The sequence below is a fragment of the Triticum dicoccoides genome, chromosome 4A, assembly GCF_002162155.2.
Source record: "Triticum dicoccoides isolate Atlit2015 ecotype Zavitan chromosome 4A, WEW_v2.0, whole genome shotgun sequence".
Lineage (NCBI taxonomy): Eukaryota > Viridiplantae > Streptophyta > Magnoliopsida > Poales > Poaceae > Triticum > Triticum dicoccoides.
This window is the reverse complement of record NC_041386.1, coordinates 751,376,722-751,393,518: the sequence shown is the minus strand read 5'-3', so window position 1 is coordinate 751,393,518 and position 16,797 is coordinate 751,376,722. Positions and strand designations below refer to the sequence as shown.

Below are 16,797 nucleotides of genomic sequence, written 5' to 3'. Positions count from 1 at the left end.
GAGAAACTCACGTAGCGGTAGAATTAGAAGCGTATCAACAAGGACCCAAATGTTCAAATTGTCTTGGTCGATGTCAGGATCACCAAGATCCATTCCGCCACCAAAGAAGGTTCGGATCAACGACGGGCTGACGCCTCACCAAGATGCGCCCCCCCCCCCCCTCGGAAGGTAGCGGGCGAGGGCGTCGGCGGGAGAAGACCGGCGCGGGGGACGGCGACGCGCGGGGGAGGGCGGCAACGACGACTCGCAGCGGAGGCGCGCGAGTGAGAGTGTGTGAGGGGGAGTGAGGTCGAGCGTGGGCCCTGGGTGTGGATAACGAGCCCGTAGTAGTAGCGCTTGTGTGTAGAAAGCGCTACTGCTACGTAGTAGTAGCGCTTTCTACATAAAAGCGCTACTACTATGCCTGGCCTGCCGGCAACGGTCTGGTAGTTGTAGTAGTAGCGTGTTTTGTGAACACTGCGCTACTGGTAAGTGCATAGTAGCAGCGCTCACCATGTGGAAGCGCTACTGATAAGTAGTAGCAGCGTTTTCTTATAAAAAGCGCTACTACTAAGCTCCTTTGTATTGGCATTTCCCTAGTAATGTGCCTACCTCTAAAGAACTTCGGCTGATACATACGACGTTGATGGTTAGTGCGATAAGGCCGGAGGCCTACTCAGACCACATATCCAAACACGTTAATGTATTATGAGCACGCGGTGACAAGCAGAGATTCACGATAATGTGACCCCGTTGCCCCGTCTCAAGGACTTACGGCAAGGGCTCAGAATGCCCGGCCATGCCTCGTCGAAATCTCGCGGGTACCCTCACGGTAACCCGTCTGCACATCACTCTTGCGGGTAACCCTCGGGGTTGACCCGTCTCAACGACAAACTGTAGTAAAAATCAAAGTAACCGTGTGTCGACCATATCAAGGGGAACCCGAGGAATCACCTTCGTTGGATTCCTACTCGATGTAATTGTCAAGGTGAACTCGGAGGAATCACCCTCGATGAGTTCACACTTGAGGTGTTGCCGACAACGTACCATCGGAGGTGGAGTAAGAGAAGTCACCCTCGGTAACTCACATCCGACTAGCTACGTTACATACATATCATCCGAAATGAGTTAGGAGGTATCACCCTCGTCACTCGATGTTAACTCTACGGAGTCGGGCTACTAAAGGGGGATGTCGGTGGTGTGAGGGTCTTAGCCCGTTCAATCACATTGATCGGGGCACAGAACTATAGCGGGCAGTGGCGGAGACAGGGGGGACCAGCAGGGGCCCTGGCCCCCCCTAACATCTGGATTTTGCTCCTAATTTGCTATGAACAGTGGCATAATCAGTAATCTTTTGCTGTTGAAAATCTGTTTTCCTGTAATTTGGCCCTCCCTAACTTGTTTTAGCAGTACTTGGCCCCCTAATACATATTTCCTGGCTCCGCCACTGATAGCGGGGCAACTGGAGAAAGGAAGAGGGGCCACAGATGGATTTGCTATCCAACATATTTTAAGCAGTTTAGGATAACAAGCATGTATCAAATAATAGTTACAAGAACAGGCTAGGCGGAATACGGCGATTGTCAGAAGCACAATGAGCCAGGCGGAGGGGCTCGAGCAGCTCGCCGGCAATGGCGGACAGTAGAGGGCGGCGTCGGTGACGGCTAGCTACGGCCGAGCAGGCGAGCAAGCAGAGGGATGGAAGAGAGGTGGAGCTGACCGAGCGGCTACGAAAAGCCCTCGACCGATTTGGAGCTGCAGGAGAGGTCGAGGTCGCCGGCGTTTGCCGCGGTGGCTGGAGATGCAGGCGAGGGCGAACGGTGGCTATGGCGGTCCCGGCTCGAACGGACGACGCCAGCTTACGTAGCCGAACGAGGCGAAGATGAGCGGAGACGCGAACGGATGCCGGTGGCCGCGACGGAGACGGACGGCAGCGGCTGCTGCGCTCGGGCAGAGAGGGAAAGGAGGGAGGCTAGCGATGGATAAAGAGAGAGGAGAGGCACAACGTCCAGGGGAGACGGCTCGAGAGATCCTTATCCCCCAACTGCTCGTCGCCGTGGCGAGAGGCGGTCGGCGCAGCGCGCGCCGGTTGCGGGGAGAACGGCAGCGTGGTGTGAGGGAGAAGGTGAGTTGGGCTGGGCCGGCGCGGCCAAGTTGCCAGGTAAGTCTCGCCCGTTTTCTCTTTTCTGTTTTTCTCCTTTTTATTTAATAAACAGAGAGAGATAAATGGAATTAAGTGGGCATCCAAATCATTTTAAAAATATGTGGCATTAAGCACAGTAAAACGTTGCATTTTTGGGCATTGCCACAATTAATTTGGGAGGCAGAGGAATTCATTTGTATTTTTCATAAATGAATTTGCAAATTTTGCATTGCTGGAACAGCACTGTTTAAGTCCTACTGCTCATTTTATCAACATGATGATGTTTATTTTCTTATCACCGTTTTTGTGTATTATTTTCTAAAGAATGAAAAAATTTCTAGCAATTTTGGAGCAATTAAATTATTCACTTATGATTTGAATTTGAATTCAACGGCAGAGTTTGGAATGAGATATTATAACACTGTGATCATGAATTGCAAATGATGATGACCGAGCAAGATTAACAAGTGATCATTGTGCTATGTTACATAGGATTGTTACACCCATGGTGCAGTTTGCACTTGTCCCTTCCCTCTGCGTCGGAGGCCATCAAGGTGGTGGTGATGTTGTGGAGAGAAGGTAGAGTTCTTCAGAAGTGCACTACTGCCTCCGTATAGAGTGGCCATGGCAGCTTCATCGCCCCAAGCGGCCATGTTCCCCGGCAACGGCGAGGTGTAAGCTGTGCGAGCGCAGAGGACCTGATTGCTTTTGTAGTTCTTCGTTGGAGGTCCTTTATGCAAAGTCTAGGAACTTGTCTGTAGTTTGACGTTTGTACTGCCTTTGCTTGTAAAATGTGCTATTATCTTTAATAACGTCTCCATATCCTTCATGACCCCTCTCTTTGTTAAAAAAAGGAAATAAAAAAGATATAGAGTAAAAAACGCATTTACCGACGTCTCCCGTAGAGATAACGACTAGCCATGACTGTATTGGTCATCTTAGACTACCACAATGGGTAGTAACATAGAGTAGTAACATGCCTATGTTACTAGTCTATGTTACTACCTCTATAGTGGGGAGTAACATATATGTGGTAACATGCAACATTTTATTTATTAGGCTATAGATTCATCTTGCAATGATATGTGTGATGTTACTAGTAGTAAGTAGCTATATTACCACTTTCCTCACTTTCTTTATTTATTGTTTGCCACATCATCTATTTTATTTAGATATGTGTGATGTTATTACCTATATTACTCCCATTGTGGATAGCCTTACTGATGTTTTTTTTAATATAAAGGCTAGCAAATCTCGACTAACAATGAAAGTTAACAACCAATCCCTAAGGACGGCTGCCCCCACCGGCGCTCCCTATACGTTTTTGTTTAAAATAATTTAGACACACAAATTTAAAAGAGCTTATGAATTTCATTCAAATTTTTAGGATATTTTACAAATTTGGACGAAATTTAACTAAAACCTAAAGCTATTAAGATTTCAATAGTATTGTTTTATGATATTTTTCTCGTGTATTATTAGTGAGATTTATGAAACTGGAAAGCGGTGCAATTGTGAACGGAGGAAGTAGCGGACGACCTACTAAGAATAATAGTCAACCGACGGGCGCGCCTTCTAAGGTCTAACAGATGGTGTATCGAGCTACTACTTTTCGATCTTCGATGCCTTTGGTTGTTTTGTTTTTTTTAGCAGAGGAAGGGTCCCCAAGGACGCCATCGCTGCATTAATAAGAAAGCAGTGCACATCGAATTACATCAGGACCCAACACTGAAAATAAATTAGAAACAGGTCCCTGAACAAACAAATAAAGGACCTCAAACTGAAAATCAGAAACACCGGGAGGTTGAAGGCTGAAGCCCGGAAGAAGCCATAGCCTTTTTTCTTTTTTGCGGGTAAGGAAGAAGCCATAGCCGCATGAGGCCGCCCTTCGCATCCAAATCGGGTGAGATATAGCACGCAAAAACATGAACCTGATATGGTATTCGATACAGCGGTACGTGTATGCGCTCTTCCTAGCTGAGCGAGGGTATGAGCTACAGCGTTCTGAGCTCTAGGAATTAGAGATACTGCATGCTCCCGTCCAGCATGAAGAAGGCATTTGATTTCATCACCAAGGGAGGCCATCGGGGACCTATGTAGGGTTGCATCACGTATCATGCTAAGATGTCACTGCACGGTCCTTATCATTTGAGGTCTAGTCTTTCATCAGGGTGGTTTCTGTTATTTGTTGGACAGCTGTCTATGTTTTGGATGTATCTGGTGTTTTCCTTATCTACAGATATTATATCAAAAAAAAAAAAGCAGAGTAGGTGTCTAGGTGATGTAGAGGTACTAACCTAGAGGCAGATCATCGTGCTTATAAAATCAATGCCTTCCGTTGGTTGACTTACTGCTCATCGACGAGATCCTGCTTCCAACACCCCTTTCCCCTTCCTTTCATAGGATTTCGGATCTCTAGGTGAGTTTTCTTGAGGCCAGGCCGGTGAATTCTAGTGCGGTTCTTCTATTACTACGTAACCAACCTGTGCTAGCAATTGATTAGCTGATCCATGAGTCGCACGTAGATCTCCCATTTTCTTACCGATTTTACAAAATTGTCAGCGCAACCATACTACTTGCAGAAGCTGTTGTGGTTTCGTTGGTTGGTGGCTTGGTGCTTTTTTGATCGATTTTGCAGCCGATCGATCGAATACAAAATTACCAGGTGATACTTGTCGTAATATTTATCCTCTGTTGACAGTACTAGTTTTAGCTGCTCCATCCATGATTCTCGCTCGCATAGTATCTCATTTGTCTTCTTACCAGTGTATAAACTTGTTAGGCAACCATGTCCGCACGCGAGCCGGCGATCGGACCTCCTGTTCACCCAGCGGCGCCCGCAGCCGAGCCGGCGATCGGCCCTCCTGTTCGCCCTGCGGGGCCCGCAATCGAGCCGGTGATCGGGCCTCCTGTTCGCCCAGCGGGGCCCGTAGGCGAGCCGGCGATCGGGCCTCCTGTTCGCCCTGCGGGGCCCGCAATCGAGCCGGTGATCGGGCCTCCTGTTCGCCCTGCGGGGCCCGTAGGCGAGCCGGCGATCGGGCCTCCTGTTCGCCCTGCGGGGCCCGCAATCGAGCCGGCGATCAGGCCTCCTGTTCGCCCTGCGGGGCCCGTAGCCGATCCGACGATCAGGCCTCCTGTTCGCCCTGCGGGGCCCGTAGCCGAGCCGACGATCAGGCCTCCTGTTCGCCCTGCGGGGCCCGTAGCCGAGCCGGTGATCGGGCCTCCTGTTCGCCCAGCGGGGCCCGCAATCGAGCCGGCGATCAGGCCTCCTGTTCGCCCAGCAGGGCCCGCAATCGAGCCGGCGATCGGCCCTCCTGTTCGCCCAGCGGGGCCCGCACGCTAGCTGCCTTCGCAGCAACGGCACTAGGCGCCCCATCTCAAGAGGCCCATGGGATCCTGTGGGAATCAATGCTGCAATTTCAAGTCAATCTAGTGCTGTTTATCTGCATGTTTTCTCTTTCAATTTGTGGTCTGTGGAGGGGAGTTCCATAATTTGTTGAAAATTTGTACTTCAATAATATGTGCTGCTCATACATAATTTTGTGCGGGTAATACATACATTTGATTACGAGGATGTTGTATTTACAAAAATATCATGTTGTTGTTGTTGTTGTTGTTGTTGTTGTTGTTGTTGTTGTTGTTGTTGAAAACAAAATCTCATCTTCTGTTTTCAGAGAAAAATAGACTCGTTCAGCTATTTGGTGAGCTCAAGAAAATCTATCTGGATTCTTTCATACAGTAACAACGTCTACATGAAGATTGAGTGGTTCTGAATTTTATTGCCAGAATTTCAGTGCACGAAGACCGTGGTACTCACCACCAACTATCGTGATACTCAGTGCACAAAGATCGAGTGATTCTTGTCTTGTGATGAACCAAGAGTCCCTGAAAAAAACTGCACCATTTGGTCACTCGAAACAGAGCAACTACTAAGTTTGTCAAACTGCATGCGATAGGACATTTATAGATGTTCCATTACTAGATGTTCAACTAGAACGCCGCTAAGGAGGGGTCCTGTACTAGTGATCAAAACATTGAACAAATTGTAGTTTTATTATTGGGCCTAGCCCATTTATTGTTTACCATAATCCTTAGGAAAATCTCATAGGTCCGTATGGCCCATTCATGCATGACAAGTGAGGTAAGGAAGTTTAGTCTTAACCCCATTAATGGAAAATTGCTCATATATTCTGCCCATAGTAGAAAAGGATGATAATTTCATGAACACAAGTGATTTTCACCATTCCATTTTGTTTTCATACTTGTTAGACTCGTGAAAATGAATAAATCAATGATCTTCACAATTTTTGTGGTCCTTGGACTCTATTCATTTTGTATTTCTTGATGAAAGTCTTCTTTTTCGTCATAAACAATTCATGCATCACTATTTATTTTCCAATAGAGTACAATATAGTAAGCGTGATAAAGTTTCTCTGCAAAGGTACAAACATTATTTTGCATTGATTGATAAGAGAATTGTGCTGATAAGTAAACCAACAAGTTTACAAAAATATAACATTCCTTATTGCCACAACATAGAAACATGGAAGACATACAGGGTGTGACACAACACCCAGGGACGTACTAGGTTGAAATGGGTGAACGCACGTAAACCCCGAGCGCCTCCACGTATTTACCAGCGCACGCAAAGACACCCACGATGTTATTATTGTCCTGCACTGGAACACTGAAAGGGGTGCTCTGTGTTTCTCCGAAGGGACCGTACGTGCGGACATTTGTGGTAATGGTGATAGATGCTATAGCATTATATTCGACATTATCTTCTGCGAAGACACCAACTGTCCCAGAGACTTCCTTAGCGACCTTTGAAGCGGCAAGCTCGATCTGTATGCAAGAGAAGAGATCACCAAGTTAATAAAATTGCATGGAGGAATCACATTACGAGTGCTCACATATGAAACAATGTCAGTTAAACGGATGAACCCACCGTGTCTTTGTTATCCCCACGTGGGCCACCCCACGGGCCAACGTTATATGGTTCACCAGCTTTGTCAAATGAAGGAAAATGCAAGTGAATCAATGACAATACCGTGGCGGATGGTGATGCGCTCTAGACGCTGCGGTGTCGTGGGGATATCGAGTAAGTCCCCACTTATTTTACCCCAAGGGCCGATCTTGGCGACGGTGCTCCCGTCACCTAGAGAAAGCTGGTCGGACTCGGGTGTCGTTAAAACAAGCTAGACAATGAACATACTAGAGTAGCTAGGTAGGCGCGGCCAAGGAACACACCAGAGGTCTTAAGAAGGAGAGGCACATAGCACGAACATGAAGCTCCATTCTGGCGTTTCTCTCGGATTATTGGGTCTTCTTGAAGGCGATGACACCTTGTGCATATGCAAACTCTCCGGTCCCACCAACAATTGCCCATTCACCGTCGTGGGCGGTGCCTTGAAACTCCCCCATCACCTTGAAACTGGAACCTGTAAACCTATTCCAAGTATATATACATAGTTGACACGATTTCAAGATCAAGTATTTTCTTTACGGTGTTTGAATGCATAAACCATACTATGACTCCAGTGCAAACTTAATAAATGCGGTAAAATTTCAAAGGGAGATAGTTAAGCTAGACAAAAGTAATAATTAACCTCTGATCGACGAAGACCATGTTGAAACAAATGAACCAGTTCTCTTTAGCCATGCTAGCCCCGAGGTGCAAACCTTGAGCGTGCGCGACAAGGTTTGCATTGTGGCCAGGACCATCATACACGGTCCAGTCATTAGCAGCGAGGATTCCGAAACACTCAGGGCGCTTCGACTCAACTATGACTGCCTGGTTTATAGATGTTCAACACAAGTGGTTGATACGTGCCTCTCAAATTTAATCACCGACTAAGTATGCACATGGCTTTCCTTGTGCACTCATGAATCACGCTAGTACGTTTCTAGTACTCCCTCTGTTTCACATTAGTTTTCGCTTACATCAATTTAAGCGAAAACTAATATAAAACGAAGGCAGTAGTACATTATGACTGGCGATGACGCTGGTGCACGTACATTACTATACGGTGTTGATGACGTCATCAGGCATGACATCACTAGGTGGTTGATGCATGCATGTTTATATGCACTATGAGAGCTTCAATCGTTAATCAATGTGCCAACGGCGCAAACGATGTGAACAACATAGACGAGATAAAGCTCAGATCCGATTGCTGATCGAGCAACTAATAATTAAGTGCATAAATATCACCCACCCGCCTCCGCACCAAAGACCATAACCAATACTCGTCGACCTTCGGGGTTCCTTTGATTCAACGGAATTCCATAGGTTTTTCTTTTCGAGTACTTGGATTGCTAAGAACTTTGATCTTTTATTTAGAGGATGGAAATAATTGGGATTTATTTTCATAGGATTGATGTGTACTTCATTTTGAAGGAAAAATTTCATCCAGTCAAAGATTTTAGTAGAATTCCCTTGTTTTCATGTGCTATCAAACACTCTTCCATCTAAATTCCTGTATTTTTCTTTTTCTTTTTACAAAATACAAGAGGACATGACACTCTATTTTGCATTTCGAGAATCATGCGAATCAAAGAAATCATCAAATTGTTTAGTAAAATCACATGGATATCTCTGAATGCAGACCATCTAATTAAGATGCCACCCACCCACCTCAAACTGTCCCTGATAAGTGTTCAATGGGCTGGGGCCGGATCACTGAAAAACATAAATGAGCCACCGCATCTAACCCTACCCATACTTGATGGTACAAAATGGCACCACCAATTAAGTATCATAAATTTTTGTTACTACTACCCTAATCGTTCTCCAACATTCCTTGGTGATATTTTTAACTTTGCAAATCCATGGTAGGATTACTAGCTTAATTTAGTCGGCTGGTTTTAAGAGTGGTATATTGTTTTCAGGTGTATATACTAAGTAAGACTCTAAGAGCTAGAGCACTGAGTTTGGACACAGCCAATGAGAATAACATACGCTGTGACTTGAAAGTTTCATTGTTCAGGTTGTTGCAATTGTTCATCATTTATTAATTTTGGAACGAAATAAGCTGGCTATCACATACTCCCTCCGTCCGAAAATACTTGTCATCAAAATGGATAAAAAGAGTTCTAGATACATTCCTTTTTGTCTATTTTGATGACAAGTATTTCCGGACGGAGGGAGTACAAACTTATGTTTGCATTGATGTCCATGAAAAAAAGGTGAGACAAAGGGCATTTTGAGAGACCAGCGAACCCCCTTCCAGACATGAGGGTACCCCATCGCGTAGCCCATCACGTCGCTCCTACGAGCGATCGAGGGGGGCTAACCCTAGCCGCTGGGGCAAGGCTATCTCATCTTGCCTCCTCCCCTCACCGCCATCACCGCATGCTGCAGGGCTCTCTCTCTCTCTCTCTCTCTCTCTCTCTCTCTCTCTCTCTCTCTCTCTCTCTCTCTCTCTCTCTCTCTCTCTCTTCCACGCTCAACTCAAGGCCATGTGGCGCGGGGCGGCGGTTTGGGCGATGGCGTGGTGCTAGTCTAGGGGGCGCGGAGCCTGCCCGAGCTCGAGCGCTTGTATGGGTTGCGGAGGGCTGGGCTGGCTAGTGTTGGCTGGAGGGGTTAAGAGGTGGAGCGGTGTTGCATATTCAACATGGATGGCAGCGGGTCTCGGCGGCGTGGTGCACCTGGGGCTGGGGCTCTCTCTGGTAGCCGCCTGCTTGGTGTCGAGTTGGTCTTGACAGTAATTAGACCGCTGTGCGCGTGTGCTCGCCAGCATTCATCATCAGTGAAGATAATAAAAAGGAAAAAGAAAGAAAGAAAGAAAGGCATTGTTTTTCCTGGAACGCTAGCTGCATATATATGCTCTGTTTCGTCAACTGACGTTCGCATATGCGCTTCAGTTGTTCTTCGCTGAAGCTTTTCTTTGGCTGGAGATGAGGATATTCTTTTGTTGCATCTTTCTTCCTTTGCTGCTTGGTTTGTTGACTTGACTTGCATATACTCCTTATTACTGGAAGAAGCTCCCTCCTTTCCTTCCTTTGTTGCATCCATCTTGATGGAAGTTGCAACCGTAGTAGACCAGACCACCACCCTTATGCACATGATATATACTACTCCCTCCGTTCCAAAATATAAAATAATTTTTGAGCATAAAAATGGTCCTACATTTTGGGACGGAGGGAGTAATTTAACTGGGGTATGAATGTATTGAAATTATCTCTTGATGATGCGTTCCATTCATTCATTCATTCATTCACAGTGCCAGAGGATTAGCTGCAGCAACTGTCTGGAACTGAACTGAACCTGAATAACTACTTACTAGCAGTGTCAACTTCTTCGGTTAGCGTAGCTTCCTTGTGCGCCTGCCTGCTCCCAACGGTCGATTCCAGATCCAACGGCCACCGACATCACGTACCGATTGAATCACTCAGCATGTCGCCGTTTGAGTTTTCCCAAAGGGGACACTCTATTTACTTTTAGTGCTTATATATCGCCTTTTCAGTCTTGTGATGGCTATAAGACCCAGGATTTGAAGCCTGAGAGTTCAGCTGCTCCGTACTTGGGTTAAAACCCCTGCCTAGCCGCCGTCTTCCGGCTGTGAGTGTCTCAGACCCGCCAAAATTGCTGGCCCAAAGTTGGTACTTCTCTTTGTCTGAATGAATCTTAGCCTCAACCCATCCAACAGTTCATCTTACCGCAAACCTCTTTTTACCGGTGTCGGGATGTACCGGTGTTCCTCCCGCCAATAGGATGCTGCCAACTCAAAAGTAGTATTTCTGTATTTCACTCTTTCCTTCATTTAAGGCATCGTATTTAATCAGATGGGCCCACCCACATGACATCAGCCATGTCACACCCACGTGACTTCAGCCTCGTCCCAGGCTTTCCAGGTACGATCGAGGCATATCTCTCACTTCCCAAGTCCAGATACAGAACATGTCATTTTTCAACCGATCAAGTTTTCTCACTTTAAACTTATTTGAATTTTTTTGTAAAGTAGATATGAATTTGAAAAAAAAAGAACATTTCACTTAATTTCAAAATCTAATTTCAGCTCGTTTAGAAAAAAACATATTTCAATCCTTTCAGAAATATATTTCAAAAAAGAGTGAAACTTTGTATTTCAAAAGTGTTGCATAATCATTTTTATCTTTTTACAAAGTGATTTCATTTATTCCAATTCCAATTTCATTTTTTATTTTTCAACCATGAAAGTCCTGATTTCAATTCTTCAAAAATATGATTTCAATCCTTTCAAAAACAAATATCTTTACAAAAGACTGAAACATAGCATTTCAAAAGGGTCACATGAACATTTTTTATATTTTATGAAGTGATTTCAGTTATATTTATATTTTTTTTCCAAAACAACTCAGCTACGCATAGCTATTTCAATTCATACCTAACTGAAATATCATTTCAAATCTTTCAAAAAATTATTGCAGTCCTTTTAAGAAGCATATAACACTTGCATAGGCTAAAATAGTCTAGTTACACTACATTGTAATATATATTTCACATATGTATGTGTAGCTGAGCTATGTAAGTGATGTATATTTCTGTATTTCAGTCAAGTTGCATATATTTTCAGGGAGTAATTTCATACATTTCAATACATATATGACTGAAATAACAAATTACATATATGACAAATAGCAGTTTCATATTTTTCAGAGATCTAATTCCATATATTTTCACAGAAATTAGTTTCACAACTTGTAACAACACATTGAAATATATTGCAGGGAAGTAATTTCATACATTTCAATACATATATGACCGAAATAACAAATTACATATATGACAAATAGCAGTTTCATATTTTTCAGAGATCCAATTTCATATATTTTCACAGAAATTAGTTTCACAACTTGTAACAACACATTGAAATATATTTCAGGAAGTAATTTCATATTTCCCAATACAAAACTCACTTAAATAACAAATGCCAGATAAGAGGAACAATAGTTTCATATATTTCAGAGAAGTAATTTCATATATTTTCACAGAAATTAGTTTCACAACTTGCAACACCACATTGAAATATATTCCAAGGAATTTCTCAATACATATATCACTAAAATAACAAATGACAGATAAGAGAAATAGCTGTTTCATATTTTTCAGAGATCTAATTCCATATTTTTCCAGTTTCACATTGAAATCTCACAGAAATTAGTTTTGCAACTTGCAACAACACATTGAAATCCCAGTTTCACATTTTTTGCACATCTCAACTACACATAGCTATTTCAATTCAAATCTCACTGAAAAACATTCCAATCTCACTGAAAATCATTCCAAATCTCACTGAAAGTCATTCAAATCTCACTTCGACATACTGAAGTAATCCAGTTTCACCGGATTGAAATATAAATTTCACATTGTGCCACAAACCATTTCACATTAGTCTGTTTCACAACTAGCAGCACCGCATTCAAATATATTACAGGGAAGTAATTTCATAGATTTTGGTCTCTTTCAAAAAACTACAACACATGCTCTCTGTCACAAACATTCAAAAATCCTGAAATTGAAGTAGCAGAGGAGGCCGACGATCTGGTGGTAAAGAAACATAGAGTGTTCAAATCATGCTAAATAAATCTGAAATCGTGAAATACATATGGAGAGAGGTTAGGGGAGATGGGATTCATGACTCACCAGATCCGGAGACACCAACGGCGACCACGTCTGCCGGGGCAGCAAGGATGCCGGTGGACGGGCTTCTGGTTGGCGGGATCGAGGAACCTCGAAGGATCAGCCACCCCCCGACGGCCAGTGGATCCGGCCCCTGCTCCTCGTCGGCCTCATGGTACCGCCGCGCCGCCGCCGGCCTTCTATGTGCCCCCCGCGGTAGGTGCCGGCAGTGGAACCCGAATCCGGTGCCGGATGTTGGTGGAGAAGGCGGATCTCGCGGCGGCCATAGCCGGGATTAACCACCGAGCCCCGTGGAACGAACTGACGAGAGATGGGGTGGGGAGAAAAGAGATCGATGCGGGAAGGAGACAGCGGCGTGGGGGTGATATCCTGTCTGTCGTGGGGTCCATCACGTATTTGCAGTTGTATACAGCTTGTATCCTGGAATCTGAGGTGGAAATAAAAAACTAGTAGGGTCCACCCGCACGGATCTAGAAGCATCGAGGGATGGTGGATTGCGCTCCGGTACATCCCCGCTCCGGTAAAAAAACTTAGTCGTTCATCTTACTCTCAACTTGGCAGGTACTCAGTGTCGGGCGGCTACATACATCTCCCACCCCCGGCGGTGAACGATGTGTCCTCCAAATGGCAAGTTATTCACCGCGACACGCAAGACATTAAGTGGAATTCTATATGGGGAAGTTACTGACGAAGTGCACAAAAGTTCAGTTGCCGCGCTTGGGGTATTTTTTTCATACTCCTCTCAATCAAACTCCTACATCTCCACACCCATTACCTTCAGACTATACGTACTTGAGAGTCGATCGCCATCTTCAAATTGAGGCTCTCATCTTCTCCACCGGCGGCGGCTGTAAACTCGAACCATCGATGACCGAGCAGCGTGGATAGCAAGAAGGTTGTCGATGCGTGTGCGCATGAATGCGTCATCCATTCCCAGGAGCTGCACTGACTCCAGGAAGAAGAAGAAGCAGCAGACTGGGCTGTCCACTGTATAATGACAATAGTGATTTGTGTACCCTGTAGTACGGACTTCGTTCAATGAATAATACCTGACAGTAATCTGAGCTCCAACATAAAAAAACGGATGTGCAATACAGATAACTTATACGCAGAGTGCTGCATAGGCATATCTGTTAAGAAGAGATGAAGTTGGGTTTGAATTTGAAACCAGTAAAAGAAAACCTTTAAATCCAAACAAGTAGAAACTCGATCTACATCTGTATATTACTCCCTCTGTCCCATAATATAAGAGCGTTTTGACACTACACTAGTTTCGAAAACACCATTACATTTGCATAAAGCGGAACCTTTGCATAAAGCGGAGAACTGATTGCTTGAAGTCTGGGTGATATACATGGACTCATTTTCGGTCCATAAAGCTACGACCATAATTTGCTGATGGCAGAGCCTAACAGTTGTATTGCAGATCAGCCTGCTCTAATCTGAGAAAGGTTCTTGAATCAAATGACTGTACTAAACAGGCAAGATTTGCATGCCATGTGTCCTCGCCAATAGTAACTATAAACTTCACTGAACTTGTTTTGTACAGGAAAGGGCTTTAATAACACAAACTTGACTAGATTTTTAGACTCTTCTACTAGTCTCTGTACCAAAGACAAGGAAAGAAAAGGACGCCCAAAAGAATACAATCAATCGAGACTTGACATGCGCCCAAAAGATTTCTTTTTCTCTTTCCTTGATAGTGAAATGAATGGCCGGTTAGGTGACTTTGGCCTTGCAAGAGCAACAATTTGTAGCGGACCTGAATAAATTCAAATTATGGAAGCCCTTAGTTATACTCCCTACTTTAGAGAAAAAGGGTTTCCCCCCGCTTTGTATTCCAAAGCAACCATCCGATACATTCAACGATAGGTGATGGGGCGGAAGCAGCACAAGCACGCCCAAAATAAAAGAAAAAGAAAAGGAAAAGAAACAAATGCCGATAACGGCGGATCGACAAAAACGAAGAAGCCTCGCAACCGCTGCGTCCATCGGAGAATGCCCACCAAGCTCCGAGACTCCGAAGTGCCGGTACCAATCAACACCTCCAAGAAGGAACGCGACGATGACGACGCTGCTGCCAAGGGTTTCCCCCGGTACGCGGCGAGGAGAGAGGAAGGGTAGCCCCGACGCCCTTCAGGAAGGTCTGGCGGCACCCTCAAGCGCCACCGCGTCGGTGTCGGCCAAACCAACAGGGATTTCTCCCGATCCCATCCTCTACCTCAGGCACTTCAGAGTTCACCACCAAACCGACCACCACCCAGCGCCAACACGGACACGAAGCTTCCCACGCTGTCTCACCACAGCGCCGCGACGATGGCCTACACAACGAAGAAGAGGAGTCGGGACTAGTGCAGCAGCACCGTTGGCATACGGGAGGGCCCCACCTCCACCGTCCACGACGGTAGCCGACCGGACGCCATAGCAGGAGCCTACCGGGCCCGTGGCCCCACAGGCCCGGCCAGGCCCTCAAGCCCGGACAGCTCCCGCCTCCGCGCAGCAGCTGGCATGCCGCCGGCGTCACTGTCCCAGTCCAAGCCGCTCCCCTGCCTCCCCATACAGAGGGCGTCGCGGTCGCGCCGGAGTCGGCCCGCAAGGACCCAAACGGGACCCTACGGGCCTAGATCTGGGCCGGGGGCATGCCGCCGGCCGACCAGCACCACCGGACCGCCCTGCCACCAAGAGGCGGCACCACCACGCCGAGCGCCGCCGGCCACCGCACCAGGCCGCCGGACCGCCACCGGCCGAGCATCACCGCCGCGTCCCCCCACCCCGGGAAGGAGGAGCGCGCGTGGGGAAGGAACAACCCGCCGCCGCCGACACCACCCGGCCAGATCCGGGGGCGCCCGCCGGCGGCGGCGGGGGGAAGGGACGACGGTGGGCGAACGAGGAGGGAGGGGGGCGCGCGCCGCCCCGGCCGCCTCCGGGGAGACGGCTGGATGAGGAGGGGAAAGGGGGAGGAGGGGCGGAGTGGAGCGCACCCGCGCGCGGAGCGACCGTTATACTCCCTACTTGTCAAGAAAAAGAAGAAGGGAAACATTCTAGTTAGCATTGTTAAACACATGATTGTATCCTGCATCTGTCACGTACAGGAGGTTGAGTACTTCACAAGGATAGCTATAGGCGCATGAGATATTCTGTTGTAACTAGTAGCTAGTTTATCCTCTTATCTTCTTATCTTTCTTCCTTATCAAGTTGTATCTCAACCGACTCTGTACGCGTATCTCAGGCTCGCACCCTGCCTATTAAACATGCAGCACGTCGCCCTAGATCGGGTAAGACGTTTCCGCCAATGCACATGGTAATCAGAGCCTTCCTACTTCCCATCTAGCCTCCACCTCCACCTGTGCCGAAACCATGTCTTCCTCCTCCGGTGTCGCCCAGTCCAATCTCAATGGGCAGGTCATCGAGAAGCTTTCCCGCACGAATTACGTGCTGTGGCGCACGCAGATCACACCCCAACTGCGTGGCGCCGGTGTCTTCGGCTACATCGACGGCACGTCACCGGAGCCGGCCAAGCTCCGCGCCACCAAGGATAAGGACGGCAAGGACACCTTCGAGCCCAACCCTCTCTACCCTCTCTGGGTCCGGGAGGACCAGTAGGTGCTCAGGTTCCTCCTCAGCAACCTCTCCAAGGAGGTGCTGGTCACGGTGACCGCGGTCACCACGGCGAACGCGCTCTGGATGACGCTGGCGGGCATGTACTCGTCGCAGTCGCTGATCCGCGTCAACAACATCCGCACTTCCCTCATCAACGCACAGAAAGGTACCCAATCCGCCGCCACCTACTTTGCCTACATGCGTGGTCTCGCTGACGAGCTGGCCGCGGCGGGTAAACCGATCCAGGATGATGAGCTGATCTCCTACATCCTCCACGGGCTGGATCTGGAGTACCAGCCCCTGGTCTCAGCCCTCGACGCTCGCGTCTCCCCCGCCTCCCTCGATGAGATCTTCACCATGCTCAGCAACTTCGACCAACGCATGGCGCAGTTTCACGGTGCGGGCGGCCACTCCTTCAAGTCCTCGGCAAACACTGCAACTCGCGGCCGTG

The 16,797-nt window shown here is 47.0% G+C and overlaps 1 long non-coding RNA gene and 1 pseudogene across 2 annotated transcripts; one reads left to right on the top strand and one right to left on the bottom strand.

The window, feature by feature from the left end:
- Nucleotides 1–4,434: 4,434 nt before the first annotated feature.
- LOC119290054 lies at nt 4,435–5,734 on the top strand. 2 transcript variants are annotated; one of them, XR_005141694.1, is made up of 3 exons: nt 4,435–4,541; nt 4,685–4,787; nt 4,905–5,734. It is a non-coding gene; the product is annotated as an uncharacterized LOC119290054 (long non-coding RNA). The 2 variants fall into 2 exon arrangements; XR_005141695.1 differs by having other exon boundaries at nt 4,889–5,734.
- Nucleotides 5,735–6,646: 912 nt separating this feature from the next.
- LOC119284470 lies at nt 6,647–15,304 on the bottom strand (annotated as a pseudogene).
- Nucleotides 15,305–16,797: the final 1,493 nt, after the last annotated feature.